This window comes from Mustela lutreola, chromosome 1, assembly GCF_030435805.1.
Source record: "Mustela lutreola isolate mMusLut2 chromosome 1, mMusLut2.pri, whole genome shotgun sequence".
Taxonomy (NCBI): domain Eukaryota; kingdom Metazoa; phylum Chordata; class Mammalia; order Carnivora; family Mustelidae; genus Mustela; species Mustela lutreola.
The window spans coordinates 110,844,755-110,866,415 of NC_081290.1; positions in this window are offsets into that span (position 1 = coordinate 110,844,755).

A 21,661-nucleotide genomic window follows, 5' to 3' on the forward strand; every position below is an offset into this window, starting at 1 on the left:
AATTTTATTGCTGGCATAGTGTTGGGAATATAATAGAATCCAAAGGAATTTTGATTAAAATGGTTTAAATGATACAATTTATAGGAAAATGAAGAGCAGATGGCTTGTTGATGTTCTCTGAGATAGATCTATGAGTATACTACTTAGGAAGAGTGTACTTCATCTTCATTAAATCTCTGTGTACTATCATGGACAAAGGTAGAATGATCCCAGATAAAATGTACTAATCATGTGTGGAAATGTAGACAAACTATAAGCATTTAATACCAAATGGGTAATCACTTTTTTTGTAGAAATTAGATATTGACATTTGAAAAAAAAGGATTGTCAAAATGATCATTTAATTACTTATGTATTAAGATTCTATTATAAACAAGAAACAGTGATAGGAATTCTGAGGAAACCAATTTGAATAAGAAGCTATTTCTGTCTTCAAGAAGATTAGGAGCCCATAAGAGAGAAAATAAACTCAAAATAGAGTCAGACTGCTATTATAAATGCTATAGTAGAGGCTGAATTGTGTTCCCCCAACCCAATTCATATCTTGAACTCTTCATACTTGGAAGGGTAAAGAAATAAATTTTGCTTGTTTAGGCCCCTTGGTCCATGGTATTTTGTTATGGTATCCCTATCTAATACATACAGTTATAATGTAAATGTTTTAGAAGCACAGAAAAGAAAAGAAAAAAAAAAACAGTTTCGCTAGAGCTTAATAGTGGAGGTAACATCTCTGCTTATTAAAGTTTGTGTAAGACTTTCACAGTAAGATGACATTCTTCTCCCTTGTCATGGATTACTCAGTAAACCTCTCAAATTTAAGTCTTAAAATTGAGTGCCAATTTTGGTCAACCACCCATTAAACCTTTTAACCAGAAATCCTCTGTATTAGTTCTCTATGATGCTATAATAAATTACCACAAACTTAGTGGCTTGAAACAACACAAATTTATCCTCTTATAATATGGAGGGGTCACAAGTCCAAAAGACTTGTGTCTTTAGTCTAGGGGTCTTTAGTCTTACAGAACTAAAATTGGGGTTTTGGCAGAGCTTGTTCCTTCTAAAGGCTCCTGAGGGGAATTTGTTCTATCTCTTCCTGTTTCTAGAGGATGCTTGGATCCCTTGGCTCCTGGTACCTTCCTCCTATCATTCCACTTGCTACCTTTGGTACATCATCTATTACTGCTTGGACCTTTGTCTTCTTTTTGTAAGGACCGTTGGGATTACATTGATTCACTTGGATAATACAGGATAATCTTCCCATTTCAAGATTCTTATCTTAATCATATTCACAAAGTCCCTTTTGCCATATAACCATATCCACAGGTTGTGGGGATCATGATGTGGGCATCTTCAGGGTCTTTTACTCTGAAGTACCCTGCAAAGCAGACCTCTTTCATTCCAGCATTCTGCTTGCCAACCTTCCATTTTCTTATACCTATTAAGCCTGCTTATTGAACTCCAAGCAATACCCAGTGTTGGTTTTCCCCTCTCCTCCCTTCTCCTCTCCTCTCTTATTCTCCCTTCCCTTTTCTTTTTTCTTTTCTTTTTTTCCTGGCTTTCCTTCTGTCATTATTCTATGCTGACTGAAATTTAATCTTTTGAACCACTATCTCCCCTGAATCTTCAATTCTTTTACTTTACTGTCATACTATTGCTCAGCTGAACCCCAAGCTAAATCAGTCACCCACCTTCTCCTCTCCCATATTCTGCTACTCCTCCAGGGTAGAGGACCACACAACAATGGTCTCCAACCCACCTCAGTTTGCAGTGAGGGAACTTTAATTATGTTTTTCCCGTTTTAGTGTCAATGTCTGTTAAAACAAAGCAAAACAAAAAAAGAGGAAGACTTTTACTCTTTACCTCATTCTCATTACCCTTACCATTTCTCAGTATATGATTTAATTTACTATTTCTGTAAAATAATTAAGCCCAACAGCACAAAATACCTGTTTCTTGCTCCCTATCTACAAAATCCTAGAGAGGTGTTGGCACATTTTTTTGATCAGAAAGTAACTATAAAACTGAACTAAGTTGAATTTTAGCATACAGGGTTGCAGATAAAATGGTGGGGATAATGACAAATTTCTACTCTCTTGAGAACACGTTAGAAGGCATACAGATTTAATTGTGTCACAGTGCTGTTTAAAAATCTTTGTCCCCAGTCATCTTCAGAGTAATTTCTAACTTCTTAGCTTAACAAAGAAAAGTATTCTAAATCTTTCACAGAATATATCATTTTGCATCTCCATCTCATACTGTACCTATAATATACTGCTCTCTATTATCTAGATATGTAATTCTACAACGCGGGACATACTTGTCCAACTTTTTCCTCAGCCTGAAATATTCTTAAATTATGTCCTAAAGTGGCAAGCTTCTGCTTCTCATCAACAATCTAAATTATATTCTTTCTGGGAACCCTTTCTCAACTATTCTAGAAGAAGTCACTAGATTCTCTTCTTTTTTTTTTTAAATTTTTTAAAATTTATTTTCAGCGTAACAGTGTTCATTGTTTTTGCACCACACCTAGTGCTCCATGCAATCCATGCCCTCTCCAATACCCACCACCTGGTTCCCCCCGCCTCCCACCACCCACCCCTTCAAAACCCTCAGATTGTTTTTCAGAGTCCATAGTCTCTCATGGTTCACCTCCCCTTCCAATTTTCCTCAATTCCCTTCTCCTCTCTAACTCCCCTTGTCCTCCATGCTATTCCTTATGCTCCACAAATAAGTGAAACCATATGATAATTGACTCTCTCTGCTTGACTTATTTCACTCAGCATAATCTCTTCCAGTCCCGTCCATGTTGTTACAAAAGTTGGGTATTCATCCTTTCTGATGGAGGCATAATACTCCATAGTGTATATGGACCACATCTTCCTTATCCATTCATCCATTGAAGGGCATCTAGATTCTCTTCTTAATACCTGTCTTAATTGCTACTTAACACCACTACTACTGCTACTGTTAATATTACCAATACTGTTAATATTACCAATACTATTATAAATAACATAAAAATCAGTTACCATTTGCTAAATAAATTACTAAACTCCAGCATTGATATTGTTTCTTTTTAATTCCCCAATCACTCTTGAGTTTAAATATAATTACTATCCTTTTCACTGCTATACATACTGAGGCAGTGAAATGTTTTGCCCAAGGTCACACAGTTGCAGGATTTACACTTAGGTCTGTCTGATCCAAAGCGTTTACTAAATGCTAAACTCCATTGTTTTCTTTTTCTTTCTTTCTTTTTTTTTTTTTTAAAGATTTTATTTATTTACCTGACAGACAGAGATAAAAAGTAGACCAAGAGGCAGGCAGAGAGGAAGGGAAGCAGGCTCCCCGCTAAGCAGAGAGCCCATATGGGGCTCAATCCCAGGATCCTGGGATCACGACATGAGCCAAAAGCAGAGTCCCCAACTCACTGAACCACACAGGCACCCCTTCCACTGGTTTCTTTGTAAACATATCATATTTAAATGCAAGGTTATATGTGCGCCATACTCTAGACTATATACTCTGAAGATGATAAGCAATTCTGTGGAGGGATTTCTGTAATATTGAGATCAAATTCTTATTATCCCTATCTGCCGGCCAAACTAATGTATTACTCAAAAGGAACATGGGAAAAGCAATTGCTGTTACTTAAAACATAAGCTTTCTTATGTAAATTAAGGTGTTTAAATTTAAACTCAGAAAAGGCTGTGCAATTCACAATCTCTCTTTTATCTTTCAAATTCCTATTGGACAGAAATTACTTTAATAAATGTTTATAATAATATGTATTTTCCTTGGTATAAATTATATAAATATGATTAGAAAAAACTAAGGTTAGAAATACTTAACTGGCTTCATTCTGACAAAGGAACCTTGGACAATTATAGTATACAAAGTTAGGAAGTTTTGTCTATTTTATTTTTATTTATTTATATATTTATTTATTTACTATTTTTAACTGCAAAGGAAACACATGGTATGTAATCTACAATGCACTACCACTTCAGGAGGATTTCTGTGTATAAAAAATATTTCCAACCAGTGCTCAGTCTGACTGATGCCAATCTTGCAGGCTGCGTAACTATACATGTATGTTACAAAAAAGTGAACACCTTGCAAATTATGTTTTCACTTACAACCTATAGAGGGGGCAATAGGAGATGGACTGCTAACTTTTGAAGGCTCCCCAGAGGATACAGTCTACCAATTCCATTCTAGCCCATAGCACTCCAAAATAGTAGTAGAAATAAGATAAATAATACTCCATCTCCACCAACAGTCACCACCACTCAGCAAATCCTGGTGCAATAAGCTTTTTATGGTTAACATTTCCCAAAAGAGCTAGAGTTTAAAATTTCCTAAAGCCAAGCCCACTGGGTATCTATTTCAATATATGACAGATTCAACTGAAGGTCTAATCAATAAAGTCTAAACCAACTGGCATTATATTAGAAGCCATTTATCAGTTGCAGAGCTGACGGTGCTCATCTCATCCTAAAAATGAATGAATGGAAATACATCACTACAGGGTTGGCTAGCTAAATAAATACTATGGAGTTTGAAACTATTACTGCCTTATTCACGCCTGTAATTAAATCTTGAGAGTTTATGTACCAGAAGTTTTGAACAGAGTCCTAATAACCCCTAGAAGTCAGGTCTTTTAAAGGGAATGTGCAGATGTACTATGACTGGTCCCAAATCTGACCCACAGGTCTTCGTGGTTTACTTTTAGGATAAAACTTATAAATTACTTGTCCTGATTTCTGAAAGATCTTTCTTTTATTTTTTTACACTGAATGTAATGTGGTTCATTTTCATTAGGGGAAAGCATAGTGCTTCAGGCAGAACATTCTACTGAGAGCCTGTAAAAAATACATGTAGCATACACATTAGTGCATAGATTGAGATATTGAGAGTTCACACTTAGTATGGATATCCTTTCTTATAAATCAAAGGGTTGGAAACTGAAGAGCTACATTAATTTTTTACCTTTTGAAAACTATATTGTTTTGAAGCCATTTATACGTGTGACTAAAAGAAATGTGACGTTAGGCAGCAGTGATAATGTTACTTCTTTCATACATTTAGACAAATTATCTGACTCAATCCCCAAGAGCTTTGTATCTACTTTAAAATTACTTCCATTGTTATTCCCCCCCACCCCCCAGATTGTGAGGCATAAATACATAGATATTTCTAGTCATACAATCTACCCTGTTGGTAGCTGCTTGGATGATTCTGAGGGCTTTATAAGAACATTCAAGAAGGCATGAAGAAACTGATTGTTAACCATAAAAAGGAGAGTGTGCATTATATGGGAAAAGATTATGAATTTTTATTACCCAGTTCTATGAGCTCCATTTTTCAAACATGTATAGAGTCAGCATAGCTTAGTAGAAAGGACATTAGATCAGGAGAAGCAGGGCTAGACATTCCACCACCAGCACCTACAGGAACACTTAACACCTTAGAGTTTGAGCTGATGAACTTTCATATTTGGTTCAGGCTTAACATTTTATTTTATGTTATTTTTTTAAGATTTTACTTATTTATTTGTCGGTGAGGCAAGCAGAGAGAGAGGAAGAAGCAGGATCCCCCGATGAGCAAGGAGCCCAATGTGGAACTCGATCCCAGGACCCTGGGATCATGATCTGAGCCAAAGGCAGAAACTTAACCAACTGAGCCACCCAGGTGTCCCATCATTTTATTGTTTCATCTTGTAGTTCTTTTCACAGCATATCATCTGCCTACCTACATATGTACCAATCTATCTATCTTGTATCTCATTTTTCAGGAACTACTTAAGTAGAAATATTTTATGTTTACTTTGCAGTACCAATTTTCAAAATCTAATGATATGCTGGCTAAATTGGAAATGTGTGGTTAAAAAAAGATTCTTGGTTGCTGGCAAAACTATTTCCAAAATTATAATATACTGTGTAATGAAAAAATGTGCCAAGTTGTGACAGTTATTTTAAGTATAACAAGTTGATGCTTAGCTGGTAGAACAACTGGTTATAAATTTAATAAGCTTATCATAGAGCAAAGAGGAAGGGTTTACACAGGATATACAGAAGAGTCAGAGACTGAATAGATTAACTAAAAAAATGATGGCACATTAGGAAAAAATTATTTTTTTAGAGTTTATGCTTTTATCTGATTGAAAAGTAAATCTCTCATTATCCTTTCCTTGTATTTTTTTCTGAAGACTTACTGTGTTGTGATTCATACATAGTGATAGGATAAAAAGAGAAGAATATTTTATTTTTTCATCCTTAGTATTTATTCCTACATTAAACATTCTAATTCTAATAGCTCTACCTACCAAATTTTCTAAAAAAAAAAAAAAAACACTCCAATAGAAAAAAAATTGATAGAAATAATTATGGAAATAGGATGCATATGCAATAGAAGTAAGGGGATTATTTGTAGTATTTTTTCTTTACTTTCCCCACTTAATTTTTTTTTTTTTTGAGATCAGCATTTAAATAATTATCTTCAGATCTTTACATGCTTTTTTTTTTTTTTTTTTTTTTTTTTGGATATGTTAGAAACGTGGAGTAAAAGAGCTGAGGAAAACAGCCAGTGGGGAGAAATGCTAAGTCTTTGATTATGAGCATAAAGGAAAATGCTCATAGCACTACTAATTGCTTGCACTCTGTAAGTGAGAGGCTATCAAAACAGCCATGTTATGAGCCCCACGCTGAAGCAGCTGCAGTTCTTAGTGCACAGAACATTCTGTGTGCTCTATTCCCTAAGGAAACATTGCCTATATGGTCTTTTGGGAATCTTTGCTTTTATTTTTATTGGATGCATTCATAGGTTTCACTCCTAAAATTGAAATTATTCTTCAATAAAACAGCTAAGAGAGGTCATCCTCTTAGCTACCTTTGGAAAGGACATCTAAAATACAGCCTTATTTAAGCAACAAACAAACAAACAAACAAAAGGTACATTTACTAAAACACTATTAGTAAGGAGCAAACATTTATTGAATGTCCACCATGAGATAGAGTCTATGTTAAGCTATGGAGATGGGTTATATTCAATAAGTGTGAACATAATTTTTAGACATTAAGCCAGAGAATTAGTAGGGAACTTGCAGATATGTAATTAGAGCCCTGTGGTCCTTTTCTTTTCAGGGTTAACATCTATTAACAGAACTAATAAAATGGTTACAACATGCCAGGACCTTCACTTATGTTACTTCTTCAAGATATGTGTTAACTCTGTTTCAGTTCACACTGTGGCCGAGAGATTCTCAGATGGCTTCCCATGATCAGCCCTTCTTGGAATTCACATCTTTGTGAAAGGAAGCCTTCTAAAGACAAGGAATAATGTACCATGAGTTAAGATTTTGTGTACTCAACCTTCAATTCCTAGGACCCCACACTCTACAAAGATGTGGAGGGCATGTATTCTTTTGGTAATGTCCAGTGACATTTAGGAAAGTATGTCCAAGATTATTTATGGAATGGGGCTAGTTGAAAGACAGGCCATAGAGGGCTTGGAGAATAAGGGAAGATCAAGAAGAGTTTCTTATATTTAGGAGAATAAGAATAAAAAGGAACTGGGTTTATTAGACAGATTTTTATTGCACACTGAATTCACCGAAGGCTGGAATGCAGAGATCTGAACTATAGCTACCAGATTCTTAACTTTTGTTAAGCACTATATATACTTGTGGAATTCTTGCCATATCTAAAAAGCAATGCTTGATCTACTTCAATAGTATAAAAATATAAGGAAGGCACATGATGAATATATGTGTGTGAAAAATAAATTTTTGGGCAGTTGAAGAAAAGCCATGAATAGTAAGGGGTAAAAGAAGATTTTTCTTAGAGATAAAAAACTCTAAAATATGAGAAAACCTTGAAGGATAAATGGAAAAAATAAAATTAAATTGAAAATTAATATGACTTTTGATCTGTATGACATCTTACATTTATAATATTAAATAGATTGTAATTTGATTAAATTATGATTTCATACATTAAAGTTTAATCTGGAAATATAAGATATCCTAACCTCATTGGAAATATGTGTGTAGTGCATACATACTTCAAATTTTCTATCCAATTTTGAAGTATTTATTGAAACACTAAACCATAGTATGTCAATAAAGAATACTATTTTAGTATAGATAATACTTTAAAAACACTAGAACATAAATAGAAACTAATCTTACTTCTTTTTTCTGGTAAAAGGATATACTAGGCTTTCTTTTCTTTTCTTTCTTTCTTCTTTCTTTCAGTTGGTTGAACATCCAAGTCTTGATTTCAGCTAAAGGTCATGATCTCAGGGTCATAAAACTGAGCCCCACTTAGGGCTCCATACTCAGTGGGGAATCTGCTTGAGATTCCTTCTCTCCCTCTGTCCCTCCCCACTGCTCACATGCTCTCTCTATCAATAAATAAGTAAAAATAAAATCTTATAAAAAATTTTTTTATTGGGTTCTGGAAAGAATTCATTTCAAATTTATATGCTATAAATGCAAAATTCATCTCAGTACAAGTCTACCTCAAGGAACAAGAAAATTCTCAAATATACAATCCAACCTTATACTTAAAGAATCTAGAAAAGAGACAGCAAATATAGCCTAAAGCCAACAGAAGGGAAAAAACAAAGACTAGAACAGAAATAAATGATATAGAAACAAACAAACAACAACAACAAAAAAAAAAAAAACCCCAATAGAATTGGATTAAAAAAACTCAGAACTGTTTCTTTTAAAGAATTAATAAAATTGATAAACTCCTAGGCAGACTTACCAAAAAGAAAAGAAAAAGGACCCAAATAGATAAAATCATGAATGATAGAGGAAAGATCACAAACAATACCACAGAAATACAAACAATTATAAGAGAATACTATGAAAAATTATATGCCAAAAAAACTGGGCCATCTGGAAGAAATGGACAAATTCCTAGAAAAAAACTACCAAAACTGAAATAGGAAGAAACAGAAAGTTTGAACAGGCCCATAACCAGCAAATAAAGTTCATCAGTAATCAAAATCTCCCAACCAACAAAAGTCCTGGGCCAGATAGCTTCCCTGGGGAATTCTACCAGACATTTAAAGAATTAATACCTATTCTTCTCAAACTGTTCCAAAAAAATAGAAATGGAAGAAAAACTTCCAGATTCATTCTCCAAAGACAGAATTACCTTGATTCCAAAACCAGACAAAGACCCTACTAAAAAGGAGAATTATAGGTCAATATCTTTGATGAACATGTATACAAAAATTCTTAATAAAATACTAGCAAATCAAATTCAACAGTACATTATAAGAATTATTTATAATGACCAAGTGGGATTTATTCCTGGGACGAATGGTGGTTCAATATTTGCAAATCAATCAAAATGATACACCTTAATTTTTAAAAAAGATTTTATTTATTTATTTGAGACAGAGAGCATGAGCATAGGGAATGGCAGAGGGGCAAGCAGACTCCTCACTCATGAACACAGAGAACATGACCTGACCCAAAGTCAGACACTTAACCAACTGAGCTACTCAGGGACCCCATTATACATCATATTAATAAAACAAAAGATAAGAACCATAAGAGCTTGTCAATAGATGCAGAAAAAGCATTTGACAAAATACAGCATCCTTTCCTGATAAAAACCCTCAACAAAGCAGGGATAGACAGAATATACTGCAGCATCATAAAGGTCATATACAAAAGACCCACAGTTAATATCATCCTTAGTGAGGAAAAACTGAGAGCCTTTCCTTTATGGTCAAGAACAAGACAAGGATGTCCATTCTCACAAAATTACTATTTAACACAGTACTGGAAGTCTTAGTCTCGACAATCAGACAACGAAAAGAAGAAAAGGCATCCAAATTGGCAAAGAAGAAGTCAAACTTTTACTATTTTCAGATGACATGATAGTCTTTGTAAAAAAAACCCTAAAGACTCCACTAAAAAATTGCTTGAACTCATATATGAATTCAGCAAAACTGCAGGATATAAAATCAGTGTACAGAAATCTGTTGTATTTCTATACACCAATAACTAAGCAACAGAAGAAGAAATCAGAGAATCGACCCCATTTGCAATTGCAACCAAAACAATAAGATACCTAGGAATAAATCTAACTAAAGAAGTAAAAAATCAAAGAAAAAAAAAAGAAGTAAAAGTTCTATTCTATACTCTGAAAAATTATAGAATATTTATGAGTGAAGTTAAATAGGACACAAGGAAATGGAAAAGCATTCCATGCTCATGGAAAGGAAGAAGAAACATTGTCAAAATATATTTCCTATCCAAGCAATCTACATATTTAATGCAATCCCCATCAAAATACCAATACCATTTTTCACAGAGCTGGGACAAACAATCCTGAAATTTGTATGGAAGCACAAAAGACTATGAATAGCCAAAACAATTCTGAAAATAAAACAACAAGAAAAACAAACAAACAAACCAACAAACTAGAGGCATCACGATTCTGGATTTTAAGTTATAGTACAAAGCTGTAGTCATCAAGACACTATGGTACTGGCACAACAGTACACACATAGATCAATGGAACAGAATAGAGAACCCAGAAATGGACTCTCAACCCTATGATCAACTAATCTTAACAAAGTAGGAAAGAAAATCCAATGGAATAAAGGACAGCCTCTTCAACCAATGGTGTTGGGAAAACTGGACATCAAGATGCAGAAGAATGAAACTGGACCACTTTAATATACCATACAAAAAAAATTCAAAATAGATGAAAGACTTTAATGTAAAACAGCAACTATCAAAATCCTAGAGAACAGAGGCAGAAACCTTTTTGATCTTGGCTATAACTACTTCTTTTTTTTTTTTTAACTTTTTAATTTTTATTAACATATAATGTATTATTTGGCCCAGGGGCACAGGTCTGTGAATCATCAGGTTTACACATTTCATAGCACTTACCTTAGCACATACCCTCCCCAATGTCCATAAGCCAATCACCCTACTATCCCTACCCTCCCAACCCCCAGCAACACTCAGTTAAACTTTTTGTGAGATTGAGTGTCTCTTACAGTTTGTTTCCTTTTCAATCCCATCTTCATTTTTGTCTTCTCTACCCCCCACGACTCCCTACCCTGCCTCTAAAATTCCTCATATCAGAGAGATCATATGGTAATCATCTTTCTCTGATTGACTTCTTTTTCATCACCCTTAGGCAAGGGAAACAAAAGCAAAATGAATTCTTGGGATTTCATCAAGATAAGAAGCTTTTGCACAACAAAGGAAACAGTCAACAAAACTAAAATGCAGCCTACAGAATGGCAGAAGATATCTTCAAATAACATATCTGACAAAGCATTAGTATCCAAAACCTACAAAGAACTTATCAAACTCAACACCCAAAAACCAAATAACTCTTAAGAAATGGGCAGAAGACATGAATAGGCACTTCCATAAAAAGATATCCAGATGACTAACAGATACATCAAAAGATGCTCAATATCACTCATTATCAGGAAAATACAAATGATGAGATTCCATGATGAGATATCATCTCACCCCTGTCAGGATGGCTAAAATTAAAACACAAGAAACAACAGGTGTTTTTTGCATTGTTTCTTGCATTGTTGGTGGGAATGCATACTGGTGCGGCCACTCTGAAGAACAGTTTGGAGAGTCCTCAAAGTGTTAAAAATAGAACTACCCTACGATTCAGCAGTTGCATTACTAGGTATTTACCCAAAGGAGAGAGAAATACAGATTCAAAGGGATACAGGCACCCCAATGTTTATAGAAGCATTATCAACAATAGCCAAACTGGAGAGATCCCTAATGTCCATCAACTGATGAATGTATAAAGAAGATGTGGGGTGTGTGTGTGTGTGTGTGTGTATTATATACCACATATATAGTGGAATATTGTTCAGCCATCAGAAAGACTGAAATCTTGCCATTTGCAATGACATGGATGGAACTAGAGTTTATCATGCTAAGTGAAATAAGTCAGTCAGAGAAAGACAAATACCAAATGATCTCACTCATATGTGGAATTTAAGAAAGAAAACAGAAAAAGATATGGGAAAGGGGAAAAGGAAAAAAAAAGGAGAGAGAGAAACAAGCCATAAGAGACTTTTAATGAAGGAGAACAGACTTAGGGTTGATGGAGGGATATGGGCGGGTGATGGGCTAGATGGGTGTTGGGTATTAAGGAGGGCACTTGTTATGATGAGCACTGGGTATTGTACCTAAATGATAGATCACTGAACAATACTCCAGAAACCACTATCGCACTGTATATTAACTATCTAAAATTTATTAGAAAATTGTATTTTGTAAATGCTAAAAATTCTGTCTTTAAGAAAAAAGGCAAAGTCAAAATACAAAGATATATATTATTTCTATACTAAATCTAGGAAAATCTTATTACTATTTCTTTTGAAGGCTTTCAATAGAAAATAATACAATATTTCTATGAAATTTTATTACAAATACAAATTATGTCTAAGTTTCACATATATACAAGTACATTGGAATCTGGTATATGGGACTAGAAAAAAGAACTATTATTTTTGAGGGAAATATTCCACCCTTCCTTTTAAGTTCCACCTGCACACAAAAATAGGTATGATATACTTACCCACAAATTTCAAGGTCTACATTACCCGATTAAGCATAATAAAAAAATAAAGAACACTTATTGAACTCAGGCACTCATTCTAGATACAGTTTGAAGCAGCTGGCAAATACTAAGTCATTTAATTTTTACTACAACCCTATGAGATATTTATTAGGAGGAAGAATTGAGGCATGCAGAATTGAAGGCTCTTGCCTAAGGTCAGAGTGAGAGTTAGTAGAGTTAGTAACCCACCTGACCTTCAATCATGTGGTCTGGCTCCAGAATTTATGTACTTAACCACTTGCCATCTTTTTTTTTTTTTTTTTTTTTTCCCCACTCAGTGTGGCATTCATGGCTCTTATCCTCTGGTAGGAGGAAACCTTTCTAGAATCATTGCATGTTACTCTGATACATACATTCAACTTCCTAGCTGATTTGATTCTCAAATCTATAGCATGTATTCCTGTTTCTGTGGTTGTTTATGCTGTACTTATTTAATGCCTGTCCTTTTTTTTCAAATAGCCAGGTGAAATGTTAATGTCTCCAATTTTTTTTGTCCCCTGGTCATATCAACCAATGTGGGTTCTTCCTTCCTTTCTTTATACCCCTCTAATCATCTAGCACTTAACTTAAACCACTCCTAGGTTTCTGTCCACTTAACTGCTTTCTACTTTGCCTTGAGGTTATGTGTACACATTTTCATATTCCTAAATAATCTTACAGTGCATGAAAACAGGGCCTTTTTATTTTTAATCAAAATATACAGTCTTATCTTTGAAATCATCTCTTGATTGAATATTTTAATAAGTGAATATATAACTGATTTAAATGAAAAAAGATAAAAAACAATACAAATTAATCAATCTTGGAGAACTAATTGATGTGCTCATTTTTGGGTAGTATATTATCAGTTTTTTCAGACTACTTAGACTATTTTATAAGTAAATTCTAAGTGATGATTAAGAACTCATTTCTTCATGAAGTGAAAAATTTACTTTCACATTATAAGGTTCAGAGTCAAAGACATGTGAAAAATAAGATATAATGTCCAAATTCTTCATAAAAATTTATAAAAATGTAATATGTATAACTAGCAAAATATAATTTTTAAGTTTAGACAAAACATCTTAGTAGTATTTCTCTTAAATATATTCTGGATGACTTGAGCATAGAAAATATGTGTTTCTCTGCATACTTAACAGCATTTTATTGTGCAAATTCCTAGAAGTTAATTTATATATTTTAAATGAGTTAAAAAGAAAAAAAAGGAGAATACATAAATGTGTGAACAAATTAAAGAATGATTAAAGAACTTCAAACTTTAAGAAATAACCAGAATATGTAAGTTTGTAAACTTTTACCCTAGAAAGGAGTTTATTTGTTTATTTTTTGGTTAGAGAGCAAAGAAAGTTTATATTCATTAAAGTAATTTTAGCTCTCCTCGTTATTCCAAATTGTTATCATTAATGGAGATTGAGACACACTAAACAGCCAGGTAAATTTATCAATTGAGACATGAAGTCAGGTTATTAGATTGTGGTAAAAAACATAGCCCCATGAATTGGAAATAACAGACAAAATTCAGGTTCTTGGGGGGTTACGGAATTAGGATACATACTTCTGGCCTTTCACATATTGGGTATTATCCAGCACTGGATATTTTCTAAACTTTCCATTTCAGCCATTTTCACATATAATAGTCTCATATCATAGTTTTCATGAGTATTTTCCTTCTGACTAAATATTTAGCAGCTTCTCATATGATTGCTTTCCATTTTATATCTTTTTCCCCTAAAATGCCTTGTTTAAATTGTTTAAGAGAGACAAATGGGTATCTCTTATTTTTTATTAAACTGTAGGATGTACCAAAAAAAAATGTAGGATGTCTTCTGACATTTTTGATGTGTGTGTCTTTTTTTCCCTGATAATATATACGGCAAATATCTTCTTTATTTCTTTAGTTTGTTTTTCATATTTTGATGTACCCTTGACAAACAATTTGCTAACCCCATTATCATCTAATTTATCATTTTTAAGAGGTAGTGCTTTTGAACCCCATGGAAGAGTGCTTTTTGCTTACTCTAATATAGTTGAGTATGTTTTCCTGTGCTTTTTTCTCCCTAAAATCCTCATTTTTCACCATTAACATTTAGATTTATAATCTCTATAGAACTGATTTTTAGAAAAGATGTAAGATTTTTAGGAGGGGTATGAGATTGGTGGGGGAGGCACGAAGTTTATATTTTTTTCTTACGAATATCCAAATGATCCAGCACCTCTTATTGAAAAGATTATCCTTTCTACACTATATTTGCGATTCATATCTGTCAAAAAATCAGTACACTATGTAAGGATCTCTTTCTGGATTCTGTATATAACTCAAATACACAGCTAGTTGCATTGAAAATTTGTATAGCCATTTTGGAAAACTGCTTGGGTATATCTGTTAAGCTAGAACATAAGCATATGATTCAGCAATTTTATTCCTAGATGTATGTTCAAAATTACTGAATGCAAAAGTTCGCCAAAAGGCATACACCTAAATGCTCAGAGAAAAATTATGAGTAATAACTAAAAACTGAAAACTACCATATTGTTCATGAATGTTGTAATGAATAATTATGGTATCTCATACCATAAAATATAATGAATAAAAAATTTGATTCAACTATAACTATGTACAATAACATGGATCAATTTCACAAAGTTGAGGAGAAAAAACCAACAAGAAAGTGGGAGAGAGAATCCTTACACAGTAGGGTTTCACTACAGATATGACTAATCTATAATGCTAGAAATAAGGATATTGTTAACCATTGGGTATAGTAGTGTAGGAAAAGGAAATTTTCTAGGCTGCTGGTAAGGCTCTATTTCTTGAACTGGATGGTGTACTCAATTTGTGAATGTTTATTGGATGGTATGTATATATGTACTTTTAAGTTGATGTCACATTTTAATAAATAATTTTTAATAGGAAAAGATTTACATAATTTGCAGTTAAAAAGTAAATTTTAATAAAACTTAGGAAATATTTAGAACAAACCTAAAACTTGTGAAATGTAGTTAAAGCTCTCCTTAGAGAGACTTCTCTAAACTTTACATACTTATGTTAGGGGAAAAAATAACCCTGAAAATTATTAGAATAAGCAGACAATTTAATATGTGAGAATAGAGCAACAGAATAAGTGTAAAGAAAGTAGAAAGGAGGAAATATAGAACAGAGACCATTAACATAGAAAACATATAATTAGAATGATTTAAAGAATCTAGTAGTTGCAGGTTTTTATTGCAAATGAATAAAATTGATAACTTTGCAAGGGTGATCAAAAGAAAAAGAAAGTAGTATACATCAACATATTAAATAACTTCTGGAGTGAGAAATAATACATAAACACTGAAGATATTAAAAAGATGATAAAAAATGAGAAATGATAAATTTGAAAAATTATGTTAAATAAACAAAGTCATTGAAAAATATTTTGGCAAAATAGGATTTAATTTGTGTAGGAACCAATCAGTTACTAAGAAACATCCTCCATCTTGAGATTAGAGGTACAGAAGAAAATAATGAGAAGTGAGGCTAAAAAAAAAAAAAAAAAACCAAAACCAAGTAATTAACTGAAAGTCTGTCAGATGAATATCTATATAAATTGGTACCTTGTAACCCATTAACCCATCTCTACTCTTTCACCCCATATCATGCCCCTATCTTTTAACCTCAGATAAATGCCCAAACAACTAATCATACAGTTAAAAAAGAAAAAAGCAAAATCAACAATAAGTAAGACATAGAAAAAGCTGCTTGTGGAAAATTTAGAGTCTTGGCTTCCAGAACAAAGTCATGTTCATTCTTGGTTTCTCAGACCACTCATTTCTTAATCAAAATTAATAGTCAAGCCATTGTCAACTGACACAGATTACTTCTCATATTTATGGGAGAGACCTAGTTGAAGACTTCAGCAAGTAGGAGTGAGGGAAATTTACATATGTAGAAATGAAGGAAAATAATAACAGCTATCAGGAAAAACAAAACAAAACAAAACAACCTACAACAATCAAAAGCTTGATAAAGACCATGACAAATGAAAATTAGAACTGACTCTGGAGGAAAGAGACCACAAGATAATTTAAAACAATATCATAACCCTAGCAGTAATAATAACAACCAATTCTTAATTCTTAAGGCACCCTTCTTAGAAATAGGTACTTTTATTCATGTACTAATTATAGTCATCCTACTTTTCCCCCCACACTTCCTATCTGATTTATCAGTAAGTTTTCTCAACTCTATCTTGAAAATATATTCAGAGTTCAGTTACCTCTCATAAGCCCCAGATTCAACTGTCCTATCCAAGGTATCATCATCTCACCAATGAACTATTTAACTGGCCCTCTAGCTTGTCTCCTTGCTTCTATGTCCCACTGCCCTTGCCCTCCCCCATCATTTACTGTTTCTCCTTGTAAATGTAGATGTAATCTTGCATGTCGTTCTCCAAATTCTCCAATGTTTACTCATATATTAAAATAAAATCTAAATCCCATATGTGGTCTATAAGGTCTTATATATTTTAGCAATGGCTACTTTGTAAAAATTTTATTCTCCCTAAATATTCTTCCACTCCTTCATATAAATCACACCAGACTAATCTCTCTACTTGTTCTTGAAATGCAAAATATTCTTCAAATTAAGATCCATATAAAAAACACAAAACAAAACCTACAAGATTTAAATAACTTAGAAAAGAGAATGTAAAAGTTACAATCTTCTCAATATAAAACCAAAAATTTAGTTGATAGACATCAACTATTTGTAGATAATGCACAATATCTATTCTATTTAAACAAACGTTATCATTCCTAACAAATAACATCTGTAGGAGCAAACTACTATATTAAAACAGGAAAATAGTTTTATATAAAATTAGGTATATTGTCTATTTATATGCAATGGTTTCTATATATACACTGTACAATACTTTGGTATTTTTTATTTTTAATGAAAATTGAATACACTTTAAAAAAAGACTTAAAAACATGTGTAACATCACTGTGGTCATCTCTGAGGGAGAACATAAACATGGGTGATTTTTTGTGCAATTTTTGTTCATTCATACTTCCTAAATTTCCCAGTCTAGTGTTAAATTACTGACAACAATACTGTATACTTTCAGAGTAGTTATATTTCTAAGAAAAGTTTTTAAAATCATACAATCGCCTACCTATATATGCACACACAAACACATTCACAGAAACTCATATACATAAACTCCTTTTCCAAGTAGAGAGGCATGACAACATGTTATGACAACATTTATCTAGTAAGATTATAGAATTGCTATGGACCAGTGACTACAGCACACCCCATTCTTTCCCTCCTTAGGTGCCACTGACTCTTAGAGTTAATCTGCCCCTGTCCCCCGTTTGTAAATTATCCGTATGGGGTCAGACAGTTTAGTTGTTAGTTCTTGGCCTTCCACAGAAAGAGCTAGGTATTTTAAAAATTGTATTGTAAGAGCCACATCAAGACCTGATGTAGATTGTTAAATCTTGTACTTTGAACACAATGCCATAACTGGATCAGAATTTTGAGTCTCTTGCAAAGGGGCTTGAATCTAGGCTGCACTTGTAATACATGTCAACCAACAGAGTGCAAAATAAATCATACTGTATGAATTCTTTTTTTTTTTTTTTAAAGATTTTATTTATTTATTTGACAGAGAGAAATTACAAGTACACTGAGAGGCAGGCAGAGAGAGAGAGAAAAGGAAGCAGGCTCCCTGCCGAGCAGAGAGCCCGATGCGGGACTCGATCCCAGGACCCTGAGATCATGACCTGAGCCGAAGGCAGCGGCTTAACCCACTGAGCCACCCAGGCGCCCCTACTGTATGAATTCTAAGCCTTGTTTGCTTCTGCTGTCCTTGTGGAACTCCAAGACTGCTATGTGAACAAGATCAGTACTATGCAGAATAATATGGCCTGGTTTATCTTATTTCTAACTACTAAGAGCTAATCTTCAGACTAATAAGGGAGGCAATCAAACACCAACCAGCAGATCTTAGATATATAAGCAAGCCAAGTAACTTAGATAAAACAACAACACAGCTTATCTGTGCACTCATGAGTAATAATAAGTGGCTAGTTTTTTAATCCACTAAATCTAGGGAATACGTGCTATATAATAACAGTAAACTAACGTACTGGTTTAAGGGTATTTGCAATGGAAAAATCACAATAGTGGAGAATCTGAAAATTTGGAATAAAGAAAAAAGTTATAGAGAATCACACTACTACTGAATATAGAAGCAAAATACTTCAGAGCATAGTAATGAATAAGAGCTGGATTCACTAGTCATGTGAGTGATGCCAAGCAAATATGATTCAGGGTATTGGAGTTTCTTGGTTCTATTTTTTCTATTATGAAAAATAATTTCAATACTTATAGCAGAATAAGAGATTGTTATTTGTATATATTATAAACACTGGATGAATGAAGCTATAAAAATAACTAAGCAATTCTTTTGTTTTATCCTTCTTATCCCACCCTGATTGATCTTGAGGGAGCAACAGTAATATAAATGATGACTGTACTTACAGTAATATTCATTTTTCATATTTTTCCCATTTAAAATTAATTCAAGGTAAGAATTTTCTGATTAGATAATAAACTGGATCAACTAATCTATGCAGTGTGAAATAGAAGCTTCAAACATTTTGAGTATAACATTGACAAGTAACTAGGTATAACCTGGTGAGCAAATGAACTAGTTTTATCAGCTGAAGAAAAATATATTATGAGTGAAGGAAAAATAAAGAAATGTTTTGCAGAAATTCAAATAAACCTCATGTAAATGAAGAAAAAATACACTAGAATAGCCAAGAGATGTTTTCTATTTGGAACTGTACAATGCATAAGTAGGTCTCATGGCACCATCATGATCAAATTATCAATACTGAGTTAAAGGTTATACAAACAGAAATGATAGCATTTCAAAGAATATCAACAAAATGGGGAAATGCTAGATTTGCATTATAAAGGAAACACACCTTGCTGGGCTTTGAGTAGGACAGAAGAAATTCATTTACAATGAAAAATTGAAAGACACTCTTTCAATATGGGCAAAGTGATGTGGAAAATTGGAATAATTATCTGGATAATTTAGGCCAAAAATGCTAATGAGGTAAAAGAATTCTTTACAATCTGATTTATCTAAGTCAGCTGTCTACATTTATTAAATTAACTGGACAATTATTCATTCTCCATTTTTCCAAGCATGAAAAGACTTTGGTGTTGATTCCTTGTGTGCAGGCTGAAACAGAAGACCCCTGGTACATTACTGACATTTTCATATTGGTTATAGATCATACTAATTTTTAAACTCACTATGCTATAAACTACTCTCTGTAGTTTAAACAATTACTACATTATTCTTAAATATTTATACTGTTCCTAAAATGAGATTATTAAGAATTTCTAATTTAGGCTCTATGAAAGCAATGTCTTAGGCACAAAGCAAGCTGAGCTCCACTTAAATGGCTACAAACTACAAACTAATGGTAGTTTCATTAAGGCTTATAAATGCTTGACAAAATTATATGGGATAGAGCTTTGTGTGTTTCAAGTGACAATCTGACTCTAGCATTTTGATTCAATTAAGATTATATCAACTCAGTGATTAATTTAATTTTTGTATACAATCCAAATACTGACTTTTTTTCTTTTGAGATTGTTATTTAGGGGTAAATGGAATATAATAACATGTGACCTCTCCAGAGTAGGTAAGAATGAAGCAGAAAATTATAATAGTATTCTAAAAAAATCACTTAATATGTTTCAATTTCAAGCATTTGTGTCACAACCAAGAGGAATATTATTTTATTTTCAACACTTGTGCCTAAAACTGGAGGATAAAAGATATGTCTTAAACATAAGCTAACAAAAATCCTTTGACTAGGAGAATTCAAGTCTGTCCAGACAATCAACAAAGTAACATAAATACTTCCAAAGATTTTAAGGTTCGATAGATATTGCAAAACAAATACGTTCTTGAAAATATCATCTCAAAAGATCTTTCATCTAAGGCATGGCGTACATGACTTACAATTAGAAGATCCATAAACTGGAAAAATCTATCTAATACTTGTAAATGAGCCCACAGAGCTGCGTTTTGCAACCTTGGCAGTACTGATATTTTGGGCCTGATAATTGTTGTGGGAGACTGTTTTAGGCCTTTTAAGATATTTAGTAGTTGCGCGTCTCATCTTTCCCTACTAAATACAAGTTATTATCTTTTCCCCCATTTGCAACAACTAAAGATATTTGCAGATGCTGATTAAGTGTCCCCTGGGGGCAAAATCGCCCATGGCTGAGAATCATTGCCATTGAGGGTACATCTGGCATTCTCCATGCCATTACACTAGCACACTTTACTAGCTCTTTTCCGAGTCAAGTTAGAGCACCTTACAGCTTTTCAGCTTTGTTCCTGCTGGATGGATAGAATTAGAAAATGAAAGGGAAAATGTGGTTAATAGTGACCTTACTGCAAAGAAAATAACTTGAACATCCTACGGGCAAAGCATGGCCAATTAGCCTTTAACCGTCTTAAGCCCTCAAGAGACAAATGCAACGAACCTGGACTTACGGGTTTACAGCCATTCTGTGTGAAGGAACCCCTCCTGCTTAGGAGATCTCTGGCCAAACTGGGAATGTTACATGAGCTAGGACTGTGAAAACAGTGTCTAGCCACTCACATTTGGATTTTCCACTCAAGATCAAAAGCCTGAGCTCTGGAATTCTTAAAAAGAAATCACCAGAGACCAGCGCTAAATCGGAATAGAGTCATTAGGCATGCCTGATTTCTCTGAGTTTCTGTCATCCCCTGCTAGGGCTGCTGCTTTTCCCAATAAAACAAGTCTTTAGAAAAAGCTGAACTGCCTCAGTGCTGCAGTGATAACCGGCCTGAAAGCCATCATTTGTTTCCCTGAAACCAGTGAAATAAATGCTTTTGTTTGAAAATATGCCAGTAAAGCAGGTGTTTTTGTTTTTGTTTTTGTTTTTGTTTTCTGTTAGAATGCTAGCTGAA